The following is a 22,030-nucleotide window of genomic DNA, read 5'->3' as shown; positions in this document are numbered from 1 at the left end:
ATATATATTTGTGATTTCTAACACTGTGTCAGTCCTTCGTCATTGGGCTGGAAATAAAGTCAAAATCAGTGAGGACTAACCCCGTCTCCTCTTTTTCACCTCTAGTAATGTATGATAATGAATCACGTGTTTAAAGTTATTCTAATCGTGCGTATATATATATATATATATATATATATATATATATATATATATATATATACACACATATATATATATATATATATATATATATATATATATAACATATATATATATATATATATATATATATATTATATATATATATACATATATATGTATATATTGTGACGAAGTGCCAAGCATCCAGTTACTACACTTACCACTTGTACTTGTTAGGGCAAGAGACTCTAAATCCCAGGTCTGGCGCATCATTTATACTTGGTGTATGGTTTGGTCAAGTATATGGTTATTAGTTACCTCACAACTGCCAGACACTTGTGCCTTCATCACAGATACAAAATGACTGAATACTCTAAAGTTAACAGTGATCCCTTATAAAACTTATTAATCATGTAAGAAATCAAACTAAAATTAAAGGGCATCAGGCCTTCAACAATTTTAAAAGTCTAAGTATTTCTTTCCCTGGTTCTAATGCACTTTAGCAAAGTGGAGGGGAAACAGTACAGTTACCACTCTATATCTATACCCAAATAAAAATAAAAATTTTAAATACAAAGATTTATTTCTAAATTCAAAAATTATAAGGGAAATTAATAATCTCAGGGAAATTTGCTATTGCTTGAAAATAAAAGTTTAATCATTAAACAAAATTAAATCAAAATTCTAAATTTTACCAAGGAAATTAAATAGTAAAAAATTAAGATATTCAAGCAAAATTCAAAGTATTAAACAACAATTAAAAATTTGAAGAGAAATCTAAGCAAATGTAAATTGGTTCACAAGTGCTAAATCAAAACAATTATACAATAAGAAACATTCAAATTAATTAAACAAAATGAGAATATGAAAACATAGAATAATATGGAAAAGCACTAAAAACAATGACAATACAAACATTAAACACATAAAATGGACATATCTAAAAAAAAAAAAAAAAGATGTATAAAAAGCAATATTTTTATCCAACCACCGAAAATAAAATTTTTAAGTGCACTTGAGAATATTTGTAAAACACAATACCTTTTACCAACTGCAGTTTCAAAGGCCTGTTATGACTGTCTTCAATTACACACAAATACTTGGTGCCGTAAAACAATAATAATCACACTGTCTGTTCAGATTCCACAAATAATTACTATGTTACTAAGAAATTGAACCAAGTGAGTGATCAGTCTCAAAATATGAGTTACGTTATTGTAGAAAATCAATGTTTCGTGAGAGAGAGAGAGAGAGAGAGAGAGAGAGAGAGAGGGAGAGAGAGAGAGAGAGAGAGAGAGAGAGAGAGAGAGAGAGAGAGAGAGAACCAATGCATGATTTCTCGTCTAAAAGTATAATGATCGTTCTATGGGTGATATGGACGAACAAGGGCGAATGGGGCCCCTCGTCAGGATGAGTGACTAAACTCGTTCACAATGAGACTATAGCTGCGCTATTTCTGCGACATCACGGAATATTCCATTCCACACTAATCTATTTATGAGTCTACAAGTCCTCTTTTGACAAATTGAAAGCGATAAGAGTTAATTAATCAGTGATATTAAACAGTTTCATCGGAAAATATCTTCAATTACTGCAAATAAAAAGAAATAATATCGTTCTATGGAAAATTCCCGGATAATCTCTCAGTTGCGAATATTCCATACATGATCTACCGAGGCAAAAATGAGCCGTCTCAGCAGTTTCAAGGAGGGACAAACAACTTCTTTCTTTCATGTCTATAGCTAACTCATCTCTCTACTCACTTCAACCCTCAATTGTACATTATTTAAACATATTATCTGTAAGCCAACTTAAATATGGGAATCTGAACATAAAACATACATTTTACAATACTATACAAAGTTACTGAGGGAAAATTATTGCATTACGAAACCCACAGCATAGGTATATATATTATATATATATATATAGTTATATATATATATATATATATATATATATTATATATATGACTGCAGTTATCCCGAGTATGATTTGTCTAATAGTGGCCTTAAGATATTAAATTTCAGTCCCCACGCACGGCATAAGGGTGAGATTTGTAATGCTTTCCAGAAGTAGTTAATCATCAGAAGTATTTCCCATCTGTGTGAGGTCCCTCCTAGAGTTATATCTTGTTAGTTCCTCTTTTGGAGTATTTTGACTTTCAAGTCATTAATGTAAAACCAGAAAGAGTCCCCCTTGCTTAAATCCGAGATAATTAACAACTTGTCAAACCAAGCCCTTCTGTACAATGCACGACCCGCACCTGCAAAGGGCTTTTCCATTATGTCTAGAAGCAGGACCTTGATCCTGATTAACGTCCGGCTTAACTGACCCCTCTCACATTTGATAAATGACTTTTTCTCTCCTCAAACGCCTGCACCTTGTTCCCCACTCCTTCTTCTTCTTCTTCTTCTTCCCAGCTTTTTCCCATTTTTATATGGGGTCGCCGTTTCGGATGAGCCGTTTCCATCTATTTCTATCTTGCGCTTCTGCCTCATCAATTCCCTTCTCATGTAAATCTCCTCTCACACAGTCCTTCCATCTCTTTCTTGGTCTCCCTCTCTTTCTTCTTCCTTGCACCTCCACTCCCATAGTATGTCTCCCAGCGTGGTCCTCATTCTCCTCTCAACAGGTGTCCATACCATCTCAGCCTCCCCTCCTGCACTTTCTTTGATACTTCCACCACCTTAGTTGACCCCCTTATGTAGTCATTTCTGATCCTATCCACTCTTGTTACCCCAGACATCCACCTAAGCATTCTCATTTCTGCCACATCCATCTTCTTCTGCTCTGCTTTTCTCATGCTTGCTGTTTCCGTACCATACAGCATTGCTGTTCTTACCACCGTCTTGTGAAATTTTCCTTTTAACCTAAGCGGCACTCTTTTGTCACAAAGAACTCCCGAGGCCGCTCTCAGTTGTTCCAGCCTGCCTGTACCCGATGTTTTACTTCTTCTTCCATACTTCCTCCAGCGTTAACAAAAGATCCCAATACTTAAACTTATCAACTCTCCTTATTTGCTCTCCACCAAGCTGAATACTTTCTCTATCATCCCCCTCAGTGGTGGTACACATATATTCTGTCTTGGATCTCTTATTCTCATTCCTCTGTCCTCCAGTACTTGTCTCCATCTTTCCAATTTCACTTCCAGATCTTCCCTGCTCTCTGCACACAGAACAATATCATCCGCATACAATATGTTCCATGGTACTGTCTCCCTTACTTCCTCTATTATAACATCCATCACTATGTTAAAGATAAATGGGCTCAGAGCCGACCCCTGGTGTAATCCTACTCTCACCTCAAAACCTTCTGTCTCCCCAACACTGCTCCTCACTCTGGTAAATACATTCCGGTACTCTCTTGTATCAATCGCACATACTTCTCTGGCACCATCTTCTCCCTCAGGCTCCTCCATACCTCTTGTCTCGGGACTCTGTCATAAGCCTTTTCAAGGTCAATGAATACCATATGTAGGTCCCTTTGTCTTTCCCCGAATTTCTCCATTATTTGCCTCAGACAAAATATACCATCTGTTGTTCCCCTTCCCTTCATAAATCCCATCTGCTCTTTACCTATTTGTACTTCTTCTCTCAGTCTAGCATCTATCATCCTTTCCAGTATCTTCAAAGTGTGGGACATCAATTTAATGCCCCTATAATTACCACACTCTTGGACATCGCCTTTCCCTTTAAAAATTGGGATCAATATACTCCCACGCCACTCATTTGGTATCTTTTCCTGTTCAAGGATCTTTATCATAAGATCGTACAGTATATCCACTCCTTCATCTCCTAATGCTTTCCATGCCTCCACCGGGATCATGTCTGGTCCGGTTGCCTTCCCATTCTTCATCTTCTTCAGTGCATTTAGTACCTCTTGCCTAGAAAACCTCCTTACGAAGTCGATACTGGTACTAATTGTTGTTTTCAAAATCTTCAAAATCCGAGTCTCCGAGATGGAGGGACAAAGGCAGTGGTGTCCTTGGAAATCAGAATCACTGCAGGAAGCTTCCAGCTAAGATGCCGCCGATGGCCCTAGCTCCAGTTTAGGGGGTGGGGGGTTGGCATGAAAACCCCAAACTCCAATACCCTCCTTTTAGGGTGTAAATATACTATGTGGAGTTCATACCCTTGCAGTGCTGTACTGTATAGGTCAAGACGCGTAAGAGCACCCGCGACAGCTGATCCTCGCTTCAAGTCCAGAGACCTTGGTATCTAGTCCTACCTTCATGCTGACCACGACTTAGGCTCGAAACCACACTAAACAGAGCCCCGGACACAGCCATCATTCATGTTAAATTCCGCTTACATTATTGTGTCGTACAAGAAGTCTGCACTTCCACAGTGCCAATTGAGTGGCAGACCTCTGCCCTGACCCTCCTCTCTCACTATGCTCCAGACCCCCACCTGCCCTACCTTCATCCTTGAGAATCTCATTCTGTCCCAGGACAGGGCAGAGACTGTTAACGCTCTCTTGGGTTACCACCTGGCTAGCAGCAGACCACTACCATCATGAGTTGAGCTCTTGCCAAGCTCCTCGTAACCTCCTGTCCTGTCACTTGACTCCCAGTGGAAGAATCTAGTTTGTCCATGCCTTATAGTGAAGTGCCTGACATCCCTCAGGACCTTATGACATCCCTCAGGCCTTTATGACAGTCACCCCCATGAGATAAGGTAAGAAAACTGCAGTTGGTTGCCAGTATCCATCTCTTTGTCTTGCACTCAATTCTTCCTCACTGTCAAATTCCCAGTGTCCCAATTCTCAGAATTCCTTAAAGCTCGTTTTAGTATTGACCCCTGCAATGGTGTGTTTCCTTGCTTGCTATATGCTCTCGCCGCCCGGCCGCCTCCGTTCATCTGCCCGTGGAGCCCTCTGACCTGGGGTGAGTGAGAGGAGCTAGGCTGTGGTGTCGCCAAATCGCTGGCTGAGTCTGAAATGTGGAAGAGCTTCCCCAGGGTAGTACACTAGGATACAGGATGTGATAAGGTGTGGACCGAGGCTCAAGGAAGATCCTTGCCTGAAATTCCAGCTATTGGTAAATACATTTAAGTTAAAATTGGATTTTTCCCAAACAAAATTGGCAGAAGGCCTTCATTTATAACAATATACAGATATCAAGGGTAGATGGAAATGGCTGCGAATAGTTGACATCATTATGTCATATGTTTGTGTCCCTTATATATATATATATATGATTATATATATATATTATTATCTTATATATTATATATTATCTGCTTAAAAAATTCACTGTAGATGCACGTGACTTCATAATAAGCGAATACCACAGGAAAATAATAGTCAGAAATCCAAGCGCTTTCGTCTTTAACTCCTTGACGATGTCTGAGTAAAGACGAAAGCGCTTGTATTTCTGACTATTATTTTTCCTGTGGTATTCGCTTATATATATATATATATATATATAATATATATATATATATATATATAATATATATATATATATTTATAATATATAATACATATATGTATATATATATATATATATATATATATATATATATATATATATATATATATATATATATATATATATTACATCATCATCATCATCATCATCATTATCCATTGCAAGTCCATTCCAGGACAAAGGCCTCAGACATGTCCTTCCACTCCCGTCTGTTTATGGTCTTTCTATGCCTGTCTATACACACAAATTTTCTTAGCTCGACAATCCATCGTCTTCTGTTCCTTCCCCTGCTTCATTTGCAATCTCTAGGGACCCATTCTGTTATTCTTTTTGTCAATCTATTATCTGACATTCTCATTACATGTCCTGACCCACGTCCATTTCTTTGTCTTACTTGTTGTTAGAATATCCTCTACTTTAGTTTGCTCTCGCATCCATGTTACTCTTTTTCTGTCTTTTAGAGTTATTCCCATCATTATTCTTTCCATAGCTCTTTGAGTTGTAACTAGCTTATGTTCTACGGCTTTAGTAAGGCTATAAGTTTCTGATGCATAAGTTAATGCTGGTAGGACCATCTAATTAAATACTTTTCGTTTTAGGAAAATAGGATTTTAGTTTTCATAATCTCATTTTGTTTATCAAAAGCTCTCCATCCAATGCTTATCCTTCTTTTAATTTCGGTCTCATGTCCTGGGAAAACACTTACTGTCTGTCCTAAATACGTATATCCATTAGCAATCTCTAGAGGTTCGTCCACAACCCTTATTTGTCGTCTCTGCATTTTCATTGAAAATTATGTTAGTTTTACTCTTACTCATTTTCAGTCCTACATTTCTTCTTTCTCTATTAAATCTCCTGTTATCTATTGCAATTCCTCTCCTAATTCACTGAATGGAACTATGTCATCTGCAAATCTCAAGTTGTTAAGGTATTCCCCATTAATGTTAATTCTTACATTTACCAATGTAAATTCTTGAAAACTTTTTCAAGGCACGCGGTGAATAATTTAGGAGAGATGGGGGTCTCCCTGTCTAACTCCTTTCTCAATCGGAACTTACTCACAGTCTTTATATAGTCTTAGGATTGCTCTACTACCCGTATAGATATCTTCAAGTGTTCTAACATGAGATTTATCTTTTCCTTGCTTTTGAAGGGCTTTTAGTACTGCTGAAGTTTTGACAGAATCAGAAGCTTTCTTATATTGTACAAATGCCATCCATAGTGGTTTGTCATACTCTGTTATTTTTTTCCTTTAGCTGGTTAATACATGGATATGGTCAGTTATTGAATACCCGCCTCTAAAACCTGCCTGCTCTCTTGGTTAATTAAAGTCTTACTGTCTTTCTATAGGTGTATATATAGTATATATATATATATATATATATATATATATATATATATATATATATATATATGTGTGTGTGTGTGTGTGTGTGTGTGTGTGTGTGTATCTCTCTCTCTCTCTCTCTCTCTATACACACACACACACACACACACACACACACACACACATATATATATATATATATATATATATATATATATATATATATATATATATATATATATATATACTTATATATACATACATATACATTAAATGCAAACATTTACGTGGGTTCTAAATCAGATCAGCAGACAGCCAGCGCCGGTGAACAGAGAAAAAATACATCGAAACCTCATTTGAAAGAAAGATCATTCATCAAGAGTCCATTTTAAAAACTTCACCATACTTAAGGAGGTCATAATCAACAACCCATACCTAATGACTGCACTCCAATACTCTTAATGACAACAAGATTCTGACAGCACCGGTAATATGGACACAAGTCTCTCTCTCTCTCTCTCTCTCCAGTCTCTCTCTCGTCTCTCCGAACTCTCTCTCTCTCTCTCTATAATATATATATATATATATATATATATATATATAGAGAGAGAGAGAGAGAGAGAGAGAGAGAGAGAGAGAGAGAGAGAGACTTGTATCGATATCAACAGTACCATCAAAGCACTGGTTCGAGATATATATATATATATATATATATATATATATATATATATATATATATATATATATATATATATGATATGTGTGTGTGTGTGTGTGTGTGTGTGTATGTGTGTGTGGGCGCGCACGTACGTTTGAGTGACCCTTGGCTCTCTCTCTCTCTCTCTCTCCCCCTCCCTTGTGTGCGCAAGTGCTACATATCCATAAATAATCTACATTATTTACAAAAAGAAAAAGATTTATTTATGAGCGCCATCGTTGCTCTTGTGTTAGAGGCTTAATGCTTAATGGCTGCGGTAAAGCGGTTTGTATATTTTGGGTTTCTGAAGTATCGAGCATTTTTCTTGTATGTTTCTTAGCTTAGGGATATTGAGTCTTTCAAACCTTTTGCTAGATGGTAAAAACTGACTCGTTCTGAGATGAATACAGAACTAAAAAGCTGATAACGTCCAACTGCACCTGTAAGAACGCTGGCCGTCTCATCTGGCAGTCTTGAGATGGATAAATAAGACAACATTGTTAACCAAAAAGCGAAATAATGCTCAGCTCTATGTATAATTTGTGCAGGAATGATTTTTCAGGCTTTCTTCCTCTTTTGTTCTTTCAATAATAATAAAAACTAATAATCAAGAATCCACTTTGGCAGCGAATGTACTCATCCTTTGGCAAGAATATCGATAAATCCTCGAAGCGGTAACACAACGTCATCAGCAATGACACGTAAGTATAGCGGCCCACGTCGAGATGTTCATCTCAGTCATCCAAGGGAATCGTTCCGTGTCAGCTGCAACCTTACACATACGGATGAAGTGCCTTCTTAAAACCGACTCTCACAATTCCCGCAGGAATATTTCAACGTGAACCTGTCACCAAGTTATGCGCGTTCTGTCATTCCTTTGTGGCTTCTACGCGGCTACAGCCATCGCACATAAACAAGACGAAAATTCTCGTTCTGTGAGCCAGCAATAACAGACCTCTGCGATTCTTTGGGTCTCTGCCAGAATGACGTCATGTCACAGATGAAGGTGGGATGCGAGTTCCTCCTGATGATGCATGTTTGCAAATATCAAGTACATATGTCTTGAGCTCTTCGCCATCCAAGTCAGTATGCAACTTGACAAGTGGATGGTGAGAAGTGTGACGACTCCACGCTGGGTTAAGTGTCGCTTTATTGTATCAAAGGGGGAAGTGACATCTCAGGTTGCTTGTCGACGTGTCTGTAGAATTAGCGACAATCAACCACGATAGCGGTTGAATTTGGGGCATTTTCATCTTGGTTTACAAGTGAACAGGCTATTTTGGAGCTGAATGAAGCTTAATCATACCGTGATTCGTTTTGTAACAATCTTTATTTGGATATCAGTTCAACTCTAGAGTTGATTACGCAGTAAGGGACGCAGGAGTAGGTACCATAGCTGGTGGCAAGGGTCAGGAGTTAATCCCTCTTCGGTAGGGATGCTTTTCTTAGGTCATGTTGGAATAAGGTGCCAGTTAGTGAAGTCAGGGTGTGAAAGGTAACGCTTGTGCTGAGTGAATCTCTCTCCCGTAGTTGTGTACACGTTCTAACATCTAGTCTATATCAACTAGCGTGGTTAAATAATTATGTATACTGCACGGAGACTGTCCACTGAGTTAGAGACTAATTCAAATATGCATGCAGACAGACATACACATTATGTAAATATATATACATATATATACCTCGAGCTACAAATGTCCTTTAATATCTAACTCGCTCTACCTCGGAATTAATATATTTAAATATATGTTTAACCGAAGGGGAAATTTTTGTCGATAAGAGATTTGTCGGCTCCCGGGCGCGAACCATCGAAACCAAACAAATCCAGGACGACACTTAAGCTTAAACCCATACCGCCACCGACAAAAAAATTCCACTTCGGTTAAACATATTTGAAAATATATTAATTCCGAGGTAGAGCAAATTAGAAATTAAAGGATATTTGTAGCTCGATGTATGCATATGAATCACGGTAATGTGATATGACTTATATACATATATATTTATATGTATGTAATGTGTATATACTCATACATACTGACGTCCTGATTTCGCCTCTGTCCGCTGGTTCGAAACCACGAGAGGACGAAATTATTATCAACTAACAAATTCCCTTTTGGTTAACATATATGGAAATAAGTTAAGTCCGAGGTAGAGCGAATCGGATATTATAGGACATTTGTAGTTTAATACAATTGTATATATATATATATATATATATATTATATATATATATATATATCATATATAAAACCACTTATTAAAGTGAATTTTAGCCTTCATGTGTGATGCACAGGTAGAAATGAATTTATCTATCAGTTATTTGCCGGAAGGAAAATGATAAACAAAAACAGCAGATGGTATGACCATTTTGGAGAGGCGAGGTCAACGAAGTTCTTCTTGACGTCATATCATCACGGCCCAAAGAGAATTTCAGTGGTCGTGATTTTCCTTGCTTTGGAAGTAACATTATCTACTTCAGTGAGTGACCGCGAAAATCGAGCCTTAGCGTATTTGACCTCTCTTGCCTGAGCGACCCCACTTATTTCCCTCCGTCACACTGACAACGTCACGATCCGCCCGCCCAGGCTTGAATGCAGGCAGACGAGCAACTGGGCAGTTCTGCGATGGTGAGCGATCGCCTCATTCCAGATTACCGAAATGATTCGCACATTTTTTTATTCCTAGTTGACTGCGAAGCTCGTGGTGGCCAACTCAGCAAGTCCATAACATAATATTATGTTAAAAGAGTTCTAGAATATTTTGAAAATGAAGTTGGTCGGACAGAAAAAGAGAGAGAATTCTTTTTACGGCAATTTTATGTAACATCAGCAGTCATAATATTTAGTAATATAAAATGGAGGCAAAATGCATGAAAGCTGTGAAAAATTCCAAAGAGTATTAATTAAAGTAAAAGGGACTGGGACAATGAAAATTCCCTGTGGTATTCCAAATACCTTATAAAAGGAACGGCAGTCCAGATTTCTCCAAGAAGCACAGAGGGGCAAGACCAATCCAGAAATTCTACCACCAACAGAAGAGGCCAGTATCTAGCTTGCTCTGAGAGCGCACTCCAATTAATAGTCTGGAAAGAACCGGATAATAAAGCTAAATTGAAGCCCAATTGGAAGAGGATCGGAGCTTGATCGAGGTCATAAGTGAAGACCGAAGAGGCTTATTGGTAATATATTCCCCGATGAACTGTAGAAATCGGCATGTTGCAGTTGCAGGGAAAGAGAGAAGCAGCGCCAATTAGTGAGTGAGATGCGGCGGCTGCAGAAGAGATGAGGGGCTCTTTTGTGTTACTGGGTCTGCGGTGGCCATTGTTCAGATGGAGAAGCAGCAATGATATATGATGACGTGTCAGAGGAAAAGGAAGATATCTCTTTAGTTTTGAAAATATTAGTTGTAACGTTTCCTAAACAAATTACAAATAATTATTTTAGAACTGAAGTAGTTATATGGGGATCTTCGTTCTTTCATAGATTGCCCCTTTGTGCCGTACAGTAGGTTTTGAAAGTTTAAAACAACATTAGGATTATATTCGCTTTATTCAGAGATATTCAGATGAAGCTGGATTTTATTCGGTATATATTAATTTTCCTAAAGTTTTTCCCTTGATATTTTTTCAAATAATTTATTTTCTTTTAGATAAACAATGAATTGCTTATTGTTTAGATATTTCAAGATAAAATTGAAGTACTCAAAAAAAAAAAAAAATAATTGTAATGTCTCCAATATTATTAGTGTTATGAAGTTAATAATTAATTCATATGATATATTTTTATATTCTGCAACTTTTTTAAATTCCTTGCACATATTTTTTGGCAAATAACCACTTGTGAGTTACATAAAAAGGGCTATATTTTTCATATTCATTGTACGATGAAATTGAGATACTTAAAATTTCAATTGCAATATCTCCTATAGAATTTGAGATAGAAGTTAAAAATGACATCATACGATGTATTTTGATATTCTACATCTTTTTTCTTCTATGAACTTCTTTCCTAAGAATGACCGTTCTGCAGTTACATAAAAAAACACTACATTTTCCGTTTTTTTCGATGAATACAAATCTTCATTGCAATGTTGCCTATATAATTTGAGGTACTAAGTTAACAGTCACATCACATCATGTATTTTGATATTCTGCATCTTTTTTCATCCATGAAATTCTTTCCTAAAATGACTGTTTTGTAGTTCCATAAAGAACGCTACATTTTCGTTGCTTTATTTTTTTTTTTGCGGGGAAATTGAGATACAACAAATTTCAATTGCAATATCTTCTATACAATTTGAGGTATGAAAGTTAAAGTCACATCACTTGATGTATTTTAATATTTTGCATCATTTTCTTCTATGAACTTCTTTCCTATGATTGACCGTTCCAGATACAGAGAGAAAGAAATATTATTAATGGCCTTAGCAGCCGAACTATTAGATATTTTGAGTCTGGGACTGAAGCATTGGATGTGTTTTTATGATTCCAACCTTTGTTCTTCTATGGCTTACTTCCATATGATTAGCGGTTTCCAAGTTTTTTCGTTGACTCATTTTTATAGTTAAAAATGGTTCTATTTTGGCCATGCGTGGTGATAAAGGAGGCCGAAAAAATAAGTTGGCTACCCTGAGACACTGACTTTTTTTCGGTGATACTAGACACATATCCCTCCACGTTCACGCAAAAATTAGATTCTTTGGAATGTTTCCACAGATGAAACCTAATTTCATGTTACTAACTGGTAATGCTAGAAAGAGTGTGGCCCAGCGCAAGCTTGTAGGTGGAAGAAGAGCGTGACATTTTTGCGGCACAAAGATGGGACAAGAACTGGAAGTGATTCAGTGGTTGAGAACCGAATTTATTTTTTAGCTGTAGCGTGGTTAAAACTTTTCATGTTTTGACTGCCAAACCTAACTCTTCAAATTCCAGAACGAAGAATGAAGTACTACATTCAAAAGACACTGGGTGGCTCTTTTGACTTTTTCACACTATGCCGATAGCAGTCCTATTCCGTTTGAACTTTGTAGTTTTCCGTTGCGATCTGTGAGTGCTTGGGGCTTGATCGTACCCGTTGATTCGGAACCATTTCTTAATCTGCTTGTGTGACATCTGTGGTACATGTATTCTCTCTCTCTCTCTCTCTCTCTCTCTCTCTCTCTCTCTCTCTCTCTCTCTCACATCGTAATCCCTTCAGAAACAGCAATTGTCTAAGAAATAACTGGGAATAAGAGACAACGTGAATTGAAAGAATGGTCGAGCATAGATTAATCTATTGTTATAATATTTCAATTTATGACCGTATGAGTATGAAAAACGACTATATTCAATCGCAGCAACTGGGAAAGCGGATCCAAGTTGAGCCAATACTGTGACTCAGAGAAAAATGATTCAAAGAGACTGCGAACATTCGGACACAATTGATGGTTACGATACCTGACGAAATATATCCGCATCGACTTCGTCTCGTCAACTCGGATACATGGTTGCGACACGGGCCGCTGGATTCAGGTTATATCAAAATCTAATAAAGAATAAGTCTGTTCATGTGCAGTTGATGACGTCACCTAGCCCGAGTGATTAGTGGGGGACTTTTATTATCTGTAATTTTGTCCAATTCTCACTCACACTATTTAACTTTATTAATTTCAAGTATATCATTAGTATTTAAAGAAAAATAATATAAATAGCATGATTAAAATACATACGTAATGTTTCTGTATATTCTCGTTATAACTTGCTTACAGTTAATAACATTTGTGAGGTGTAGCCAGTTTACACTGTAGCTATCAGTAAATTACTGTGTATTATTATTATTATTATTATTATTATTGTTATTATTATTATTATTATTATTATTATTATTATTATTATTATTATTATTATTATTACTTAGTAATTTATAAGAAGTTACCGCAGTAAATGAGTAGAAATGAGAGAGAGAGAAATGTGCAAAGCAGTTTACACATATATAATGTAATTGGCATTTAATTAGATAATTAACCTTTGAAAAGTGAACTCCTATCCTCATGTCTTTTTTTGTAGATTTTCCAGCTTACCTTCTGTAGTGGATTAATAAGCATTGGTATGGCTACATAACAACTTGAGAAGTTGATGCAGAAAATGATGAAATAACACCGAGTACTATAATGTGTAAGTGGGCATTATGTTAAATAAGAGTAAAGTGAGACTTGACATCTTTTATCATTAAATTAGCAGCAAACTATTATAATGTTCATACTGAAGAATTCAGTCAGGTCGAAAGTTGTTGAAGACACAGAATGAAACCAGTCGAATAGGGCAGGGATTGAAGGCAGGTAGATTGATATAGAATTATGAAGAGTTATACTCGCTACAGAAAAACAAAAACACAAATCTCTCCGCATGAATATCATTATACAGTGCATTGACGGATACAGGGGTAGGGGCTAGCCTAAATATTCTATTTCTAATTTCAGACCATTAGTTTTGCAATATTCTTCCCTTTTGAATTCTGTTTTACCATTTTAGATGATTTTATTTATTTGTTCGTAAAGCATATATTTCAGCCAACAGGCCCAATTATTTTTCGAATAACAAAATATTCAGGAATAGGCCTATACTTTAAGTTGATATGATTAAGATACTGATTTAGTTTTACTATAAGGATTTGTTTGCATGGTTCTTTATGAAAAAGTTTGATATTTTCATTTGGTAGGTTCATTGTAGGCTATAACAAGAATACACAGAAACATTACGTATATATTTTAATCATACTATTTTTTCTTTAAATACGAATGATGTACTTGAAATTAATAAAGTTAAATAGTGTGACTGAGAAGTGGACAAAATGACATATAAAAACGGAAGTCCCCCATTAACCACTCCGTTTTTTATAATTTAGGATACTCAGGCTGGGAGTTCATATTGCAAATGTCTTTGGTTATCATTCTCGTGAAAGCGCGGTTGCACAATCTTGCAAAAATGATGAGACTCCTGAAGGACCCGAGCCTATTACTGGTGCAGTCCTAAAGTGCCGGAAGAAGAACCCCTCTGTCATCATCTCAGGAGGAAATGAGACGCTGGTGGGGAGTGGTTGGAGAATGAGCCCGAGTTCATATACAACAAGGGCGTTGCAGCATACAAAGACAAGGCGAAGGGGAGGTCATCTCAATATACAGCAACAATGACCCTGCAGGTCTGTAGCTAATGGTATTCTAGTCTACTCAGAATGAGTATTACAGACTCTTGTGCGAGTCACCCGTGGCGAGGAAATGTAGGGTGATAGCAGCACGTAGGCCTGGTTTAGTGGGTTGTCTCCAGAATGTGTTTCTTTTGAATGAAAGGTGTGACATGTTCAACAATTTCATTGAAGAGGTCCTTGTCAATCCAGGTAAAATTCTTGTACAGTTCCGGACTGTCGGTTGCCAACTCCCCCATCAGGTTGTCATAATAGCCTTGCTCCATTCTTTTTTGCAGGTAACGCCATACTCAAACCCTCCTTGGCCTCCTCTGTTTCCGCTGCTTTTGACTTGCAACAACCTTCACAATTTCCACCAATACCATGATGTGCATATATTCAATGATGACCAGCAACAGTTCTCTTCTATGCCTGCTTGCTGTACTATAAGTGCACGAATTTCGTCAATGTTCTCCCTGTTGATTCAGAATTCGTGTGGCAGTAATTGCTGATGCTGCAGTTTGGTGACAGTGACTGGCATCACATGTGTGCATTATCAGCCCTTAGGTTTAACCACTACAGTACGTGGACACATCGCAAGGGTGATGTAAGGCTGTAAAGCACCACGTTACATATACTGTATACTTATGTCGGTGTTACATGCTCTGCCACACACTACTTTTGGGTGTGCTGCCGCTTGTCAGCCCAGTTCCGGTAAGCATCACGTCATGCTTGCACAGTACGTACGTTTGCTGCGCATTATAATACTTTTGCTTTACATGCATCAGGCCGTGTCACACATCCAGTTGATCATAGCTACTTTACCCCGCGTACGGCTACGTATCTCATACGTGAGCATACATGCCATTGATACGTGAATGTGTGAACGGAGCATAAATATTCTATGCAACTCAGCTGACGGTGCATGCTGCCAAGAGGTCTTTTCCAGGATCCTTGTCAGCTGGCAAGCTTCCTGAATAAATAAATATAAAGGAAAAATCTTAAAAAGTAAAAAAATAAAAGTGTGGGTGCCAAACATGGAAGAAAGCGCTACAAGGAAATATATATTTTTTTTCATTTCTTGGAGATTTCCTTCCATGTTTGATGCCCATAGTACTTTTATTTTTGTAGACATGATTAATTCTAAGAAAATCCTGTTGTATAAATAAATTTATTTGTTCACATTTTAGTGCATTTTAATAAAATGTGTTTTAAACATTCTATATATTTTTCTTTATTTTATACTATTTAGTTCTGACAGAAATTTAATTGACGTATGATTGTAGCTCACAAAATTGCTATGCTGTGGACCAAAGAAGGTTTGAAAAATCAAAGAAGTTGTGAAAAATCCGAAGAGTTTTGTACAAATCCTGAGATACTGGGAGAGGTCACTGTAGGGTCATTAGAAATCACTGCTGAACTACTAATAATTTAAGGTTGCATTGTCACCATAATTTAGTAACCATGCAAAATGTCAAGTTCTTTTGATGGAGGGAACAGGTTGAAAACAGAGTTACAAGATTGACCTAAACAGAGAGGCAGACAGCCAATCAAACAAACGGCAGCAATAGTCAAGTTAATTAGAATCATGTAAGAACACCATCTTCTCAGGAAAAGGCTTCTGCATGCGCTGAATGCTTGTCGTGATGCAATTGCTTCGGCTTCGCTCTCAAACTGCATTTAATTTCATACTTAACATAGTATTTATGCATTGTAAAAATTGCATTTATTAGGGTATGTCTCATCCTCGAAACCAACCGCTCCAGGAGAATGTTGATTCAGGATTAAAGTGACATCAATCGACGGCGCTTACCATACCATATGCAGTATGTATAATGTACATACTACAGGGTAAATCTTCTCCGGCGGTGTCTTGTCCCGCATGATTTCTCAGGTGGTCACTTTTATATTCGGCGAATAAGTGTTTCAATTTACGTCCATAATAATTGTTTTTCATTCTCGCTTACACAGACACCTCCACGAAATTGCATGCAAACATGGCCTGTTGGTCTCATCATCTGTAAAAAAAAAAAAGGCTCATCAACCCCAACAGATCTTATTGCTGGCAGTACATTTATTTTCAGGCCAAAGACGAAATAATGCATATTAGAAGCGGATAGAATATGGAGCCACTAAGAAACCATAGACGCGATTCGATTGGCGATTTAAATATAAGTTACTCACGTTGACTGAGAGCATTAAAAGCAATGAAGCGAACCCGCGTCCGAACGACGCCATTCTTTGCAGCATGAAAAAACACACCAAATTAGGAGTCATGATGATCACGCAAAGCTTATATGTAGTACGTATCTGACGCAGTGGCGGATCTAGAAATCTTTCATGGGGGACAGGGTCCGCCACCTAGGGTTATCATACATATATATATATATATATATATATATATATATATACTATATATATATATATATACTATACGTGTGTGTGTAACTTGTGTAACTAGTACGGATATTAATATATATAATAATATATCATATATATATATATATATATATATATATATATATATATATTTAATATATATATATATGAAAGGGCTGTTGCCTTGTATAATAAGGCGCCCTATGAGGTAATGTTAGACTTGCGATTATCTTACGCTAAGTCGGTTGGTTATGCACTTCCATACTCATTGGAGTGTCTTGGGGTTTGATGATAACTTTCGAAGTCGGTATCTTCTTTCGTAATGACGACGATGTGTTAAACTCATGATGATATCTTCTTTCTGATGTGAGGTTCTAGTAGAAAACATGAAGTATAAAAAATACATATATTCTTCTGAGATTACATGATGGATATCAGATAGGATTGTACAGGTCTTCTAATGACGATGGCTTGATCGCTTCTGCCAATGATGATGGCTACTTCTGTTCTGATTACCATCTCAGTTACAAATAATAAAGGAGGCAGACAGTAGCTCGAACATATGAACATACATACAGATGACACATATTACAGATCACGTAGGCCGTTTGAGGTTGCGGTAGTTGTCTCAAGCTTGGACTAATGTTTTCAAAACAAATGAAGGACCACAGGTGAAGGCACGTCATCTTAGTCTACTTTATTGTATAGGTTATCTTAGCATAATTTATCGTATCTGGTCTGATCACATTCCTGCAAGCAATCTGGTTGACCTCTTTAGTTTTAGTTTTTTATATATATGGAATAACATTCCATATTTTTATTATGTAATCACTTACATATATATAGTATGGTATATATATATATATATACATATATATATATATATATATATATATATAGTATATATATATGTATGTATATATGTATATATAAGCGAATACCACAGGAAAATGATAGGCTGAAATCCAAACGCTTTCGTCTTTACTAAGACATTGTCAAGGAGCGAATGAAATACAGTTGGAAAGTTATCAGGTAAACAAAAAGATCAAGAATACCAGATGGTTAATTGTCAAAAGGGTTAAAATCAAAGAGATAATCCAGTATTATCGGATATCACACAGCCACAAACGTAAACATAGATTTAACCCTAACAGAAACTACAACATATCCATGTAGTCCAAAACATGTAAAAACTTAATATATTAATTTTTTCATTATGAAGGTATCGAGTTTAAATAAACCAAGACTTAAATTTAGAACATTTCCATTATTTGACTTGATGAAACAAGATTCAATGATATTCTTTTTATCTGTGTCATTATATGAGATTAAGGCTCTTGCTTGACTCCAATTTATAGAATGATCTAAATCTCTCATATTTGCAAATATTTGTCCAGTTCTCACAGAAAATTGGTGCTGTTTGAGTCGTTGTGAAAGAGATTTACCGGCTTGTCCGTAATGTACTTTATCACACTTTTTGCAAGGAATTTCACATATGCAGCCGGGAAGATCTTTAGGAAAATTTTTTAATTACTGAAAACAAGATTTATGTTAAAAAGCTTTAAAATTCTTGATATTTCTAAAAACCTTTCATCTTAAGGTAATTTTAGAATGTTATGCTTACCAAATTTAAGTTTGTCATTAGTTAAATAAAATATTTTTCTAGACTGAATTACCTTTCTATTGATATATACTGATGTATACCTGCTTTGTATTAGTGTAGCACTTATGATTCGACGAAGGTTGAAATTAAAACCCTGAAAAAGCATTTTTTTCCGAATTTTGCCTTTCAACTTTTTTTTTAGGCATTTTGTAAAAACAGCTTCGCTGCACTATTAATACATAACATATTCTCTATAAGTTATTTGTATAATGGTGAATAATAATGTATGTTTTACTCAATTTTTGAAGGTGGTACTGCTTGTCATCTCTCCGAGTGTAAACGATTCCAGTGAAATCGATTTTAAGACAATATAAATGTAGTAAAATTTCCTGAAATCAATATAAAATACCAGACTGCACAGCTCTGAGAAAGTCTTTGTGTTTAAATTTAGATGGCGAACACGCTTGACAACATCAGACGGTAATTACCATTATCCAGTGATTCAAGTACATCGATTCGAACGCAGACATTCCCAGAGACACCCTCGTATTCAGGTGAACCTCATTTACGAAACATAACATTGCAACAACGCAGAACACTTCTGACTGTTCATATTTTCCTGTTTTTACCATTTTAGGAAGATGTGTATTATGATTTTGCTGCAAGGGATATATAACGTTTCCTTTTTTTTAATCAGTACAACGTATTTTTAGTTTGGCAAAACAATCATTGCAAAATAAATGAAGATGAAAAGAACCACATATTAACCTACTTTTCGAAACTATATCTCACCAAGCAGCTTCAAGGAATGGTCGTGACGTAATCAGTAGGCGTGGCTTAGCTGCAAAGCTGGCTGGTCTTTGCTATAGTAGGCTATGATTCACTATATATCTGGTGAAATTCACGGGAAGGTTTCATATGAAACTGAAAATGCACGATTTTGCACATGTGCTGAAAGCTACTAGATGGTACATTTCACGGATTTATACTATTTACATATCCACGTAATACCAATAATGGCAATGATAACAGGCGGCAAAAAATGGAAATGATATGCTCCCAATAGTGAAAATAACCACTATAAATATCTTATTAGAGGTTCTAATAGGTAAGTCTATAAACATTTCTATTGGGTGCATCTATCACAGAAATAATTTGGATAGTGCCTGGCAAGTATTCACAAATAATTATTAACTTGTGAGACTACATACATTTGATTGAACTGAAAAAAAAACTTGGAATTATAAACAAATAGGCTAGATTCTTATTGGATAATCTATACAATTATAGTTCTGTTCAGACTAAAAGCGGAGAGGTCGCGCCAAGAACTAAATTATCACGGTCAGGACACGTGGTGGTTATGACTTTACTGTAACATAGGCAGGCACCAAGTTAAATAACCCGTTTCCGTAAGATGCGTAGCGGTTGTTTAACCTCTTACGGCTAGTGTGTTTCGCAAACGTTACGGTGACGTTGCCCTATTTCACTGAATAGACCCATCGCTTCAAGACGAGTCACAGGAGAGCTGGGTCAGGTCGGGCCACAGTGAGTGAGACGATTTCTGGTATGAGAGAGAGCCTTCACTTTGACTGTAATCTTATTCACAGAATTTAATATTTCAAGAGCGCATAACTCTTTATCTATCACAGCGAAGGTGAAAGGAGCCTCCATCGAGTTCAGCTGAGAACCCCTTTCGAATCATAGCACCTTCACAGTTTGAGTAAATATATATCTTCATGCGCCATTATATAGAACATTTGCTCTATTTTAATACTGCAACGAAAATTATTCCAGAAAATGCCTACTCAAAAGTTAAAAATCGAAAATCGGAAAAAATGCATTTTCAGGGTTTTAACATCAACTTGTGTTGAATCATGGGTACAAAGCAAAGTATACATTTTTACTATATATCATTAGAAAGGTCATTTTAACTACTTTAATTCTGTTTATAATAATGGTCTCGGTAACATGCATAGTTAGTGGTATAACGCAAAAATGTAATAAACATATAAATAAATAAATAAAATAAAATAAATAGCGATTTCGTGGTGTTTTGGCCCCCTAAAAATTTTGCTGGAAGCCCCGGACATTAGGGTGATTTTAGTGGGCGCGCGCCTCGCGTGTTATTAGAACAAATTGCAGTAGGAATTATTTGGTTACAAATGTTTTTCCGGTTCGGCCGACCAGAGTTGATGCTAAAATTCCCTTACTTTAAAATCGGCCACTGATCTGATGACTGGACTTCCTCCACTCCACTACGATTCCCTGCCCTGAGCGCTGTCATACTAATTCAATCAAACAAGTCATTCTTCTCACCAAACCACTTGTTACTCATCGTTGACTGTTGTCATTCACGCAAGACTTACTACATCCTTCAGCGATTGGCAATCTTTGCAGTGTTCCTGACACCCGCGTCGTCGAGAGATCAAAGTTTCTCCCGCCACAACTCGGCTCTTGAAAGGATAATAATACGTAGCTCCCAGTGACATTCTTAAGAGTTTCAGCGCAGTCTTGACTCGACTCTGATTGGATGCAGCCTGATTGGCAAGGAAAGGAACATTATTCTACGTCGACCAGAATCGAGAATCCGGATCTTGATTAACCATGAGAACAACACATCTCAGCGGCATAATCGCAAATCTTGCTTTATTTCATGATAGCTACGAGTATCACGTCAGTTATACAGAATCATTCATTACAAACAGGGCGTGCATTTATTTGGTTTCTGTCAGGTGCTGTTGTGAAACTGTTTTTAATATAAAAAATAATATTTCGACAAAATTACACTACGTCCAATCATTTAACCCACATGAAATGAAAAATCAGTGCGACTGTATACAAAACTCATCAATTTCAATACCTTTTTCTGTAAAATAATTGACCTTATCATCGATTCGTGGTAAACTCCTTCAGTTTACAACAAACTCAGAATTTTCCGAAGGATGATAAGAATGAAAAAGTGTTGAATAACACGAGAAATAAACGGACAATTTTGTCCGTCGTTTTTTACAAGCAAGTTGTCGCCAAAATGTGGAACAAAGAAGATGCACCTGGGAGAAACGTTACTCCAAATACGAAGCGACGGGACACGATGACGCTAAGAGTAAGAGAGACTTCCTTTCTGGTTGGAAGTTTGTCATTCTGTGTCGGTCGCAGGCTGAAAATAACACTCCATTTCTCGGTGCTCAACTTCCTACAGAAGTAAGAATTGTCTAAGCGTCACTTTCAGGACAGAGCAGGAGCAATTGCTTTCCTTTTGTCCATTACAAGTAACACAATTTAATTCCAGTAAATGGAACTTATTTCC

General features: G+C 36.7%; 1 protein-coding gene across 4 annotated transcripts in view; it reads left to right on the top strand.

The window, feature by feature from the left end:
- LOC135222777 (uncharacterized) overlaps nucleotides 1-22,030 on the top strand; it is a 298,504-nt gene that overhangs the window by 157,456 nt on the left and 119,018 nt on the right. Inside the window, exon 1 of one of the 4 annotated variants that reach the window (XM_064261038.1) lies at nucleotides 8,334-8,587. The exons of 2 other annotated variants lie outside the window; for them this stretch is intronic. The gene's annotated coding sequence lies outside the window, so the exon portion shown is untranslated. Of the gene's footprint in view, nucleotides 1-8,333; nucleotides 8,588-8,663; nucleotides 8,718-22,030 lie in introns of those variants that run through there. One more of the 4 variants, XM_064261039.1, reaches the window with a different exon arrangement.

The sequence above is a fragment of the Macrobrachium nipponense genome, chromosome 8 (assembly GCF_015104395.2).
Source record: "Macrobrachium nipponense isolate FS-2020 chromosome 8, ASM1510439v2, whole genome shotgun sequence".
NCBI classification, from domain to species: domain Eukaryota; kingdom Metazoa; phylum Arthropoda; class Malacostraca; order Decapoda; family Palaemonidae; genus Macrobrachium; species Macrobrachium nipponense.
The sequence above is the reverse complement of the archived record's forward strand: the minus strand, read 5'-3'. Positions and strand labels throughout refer to the sequence as shown.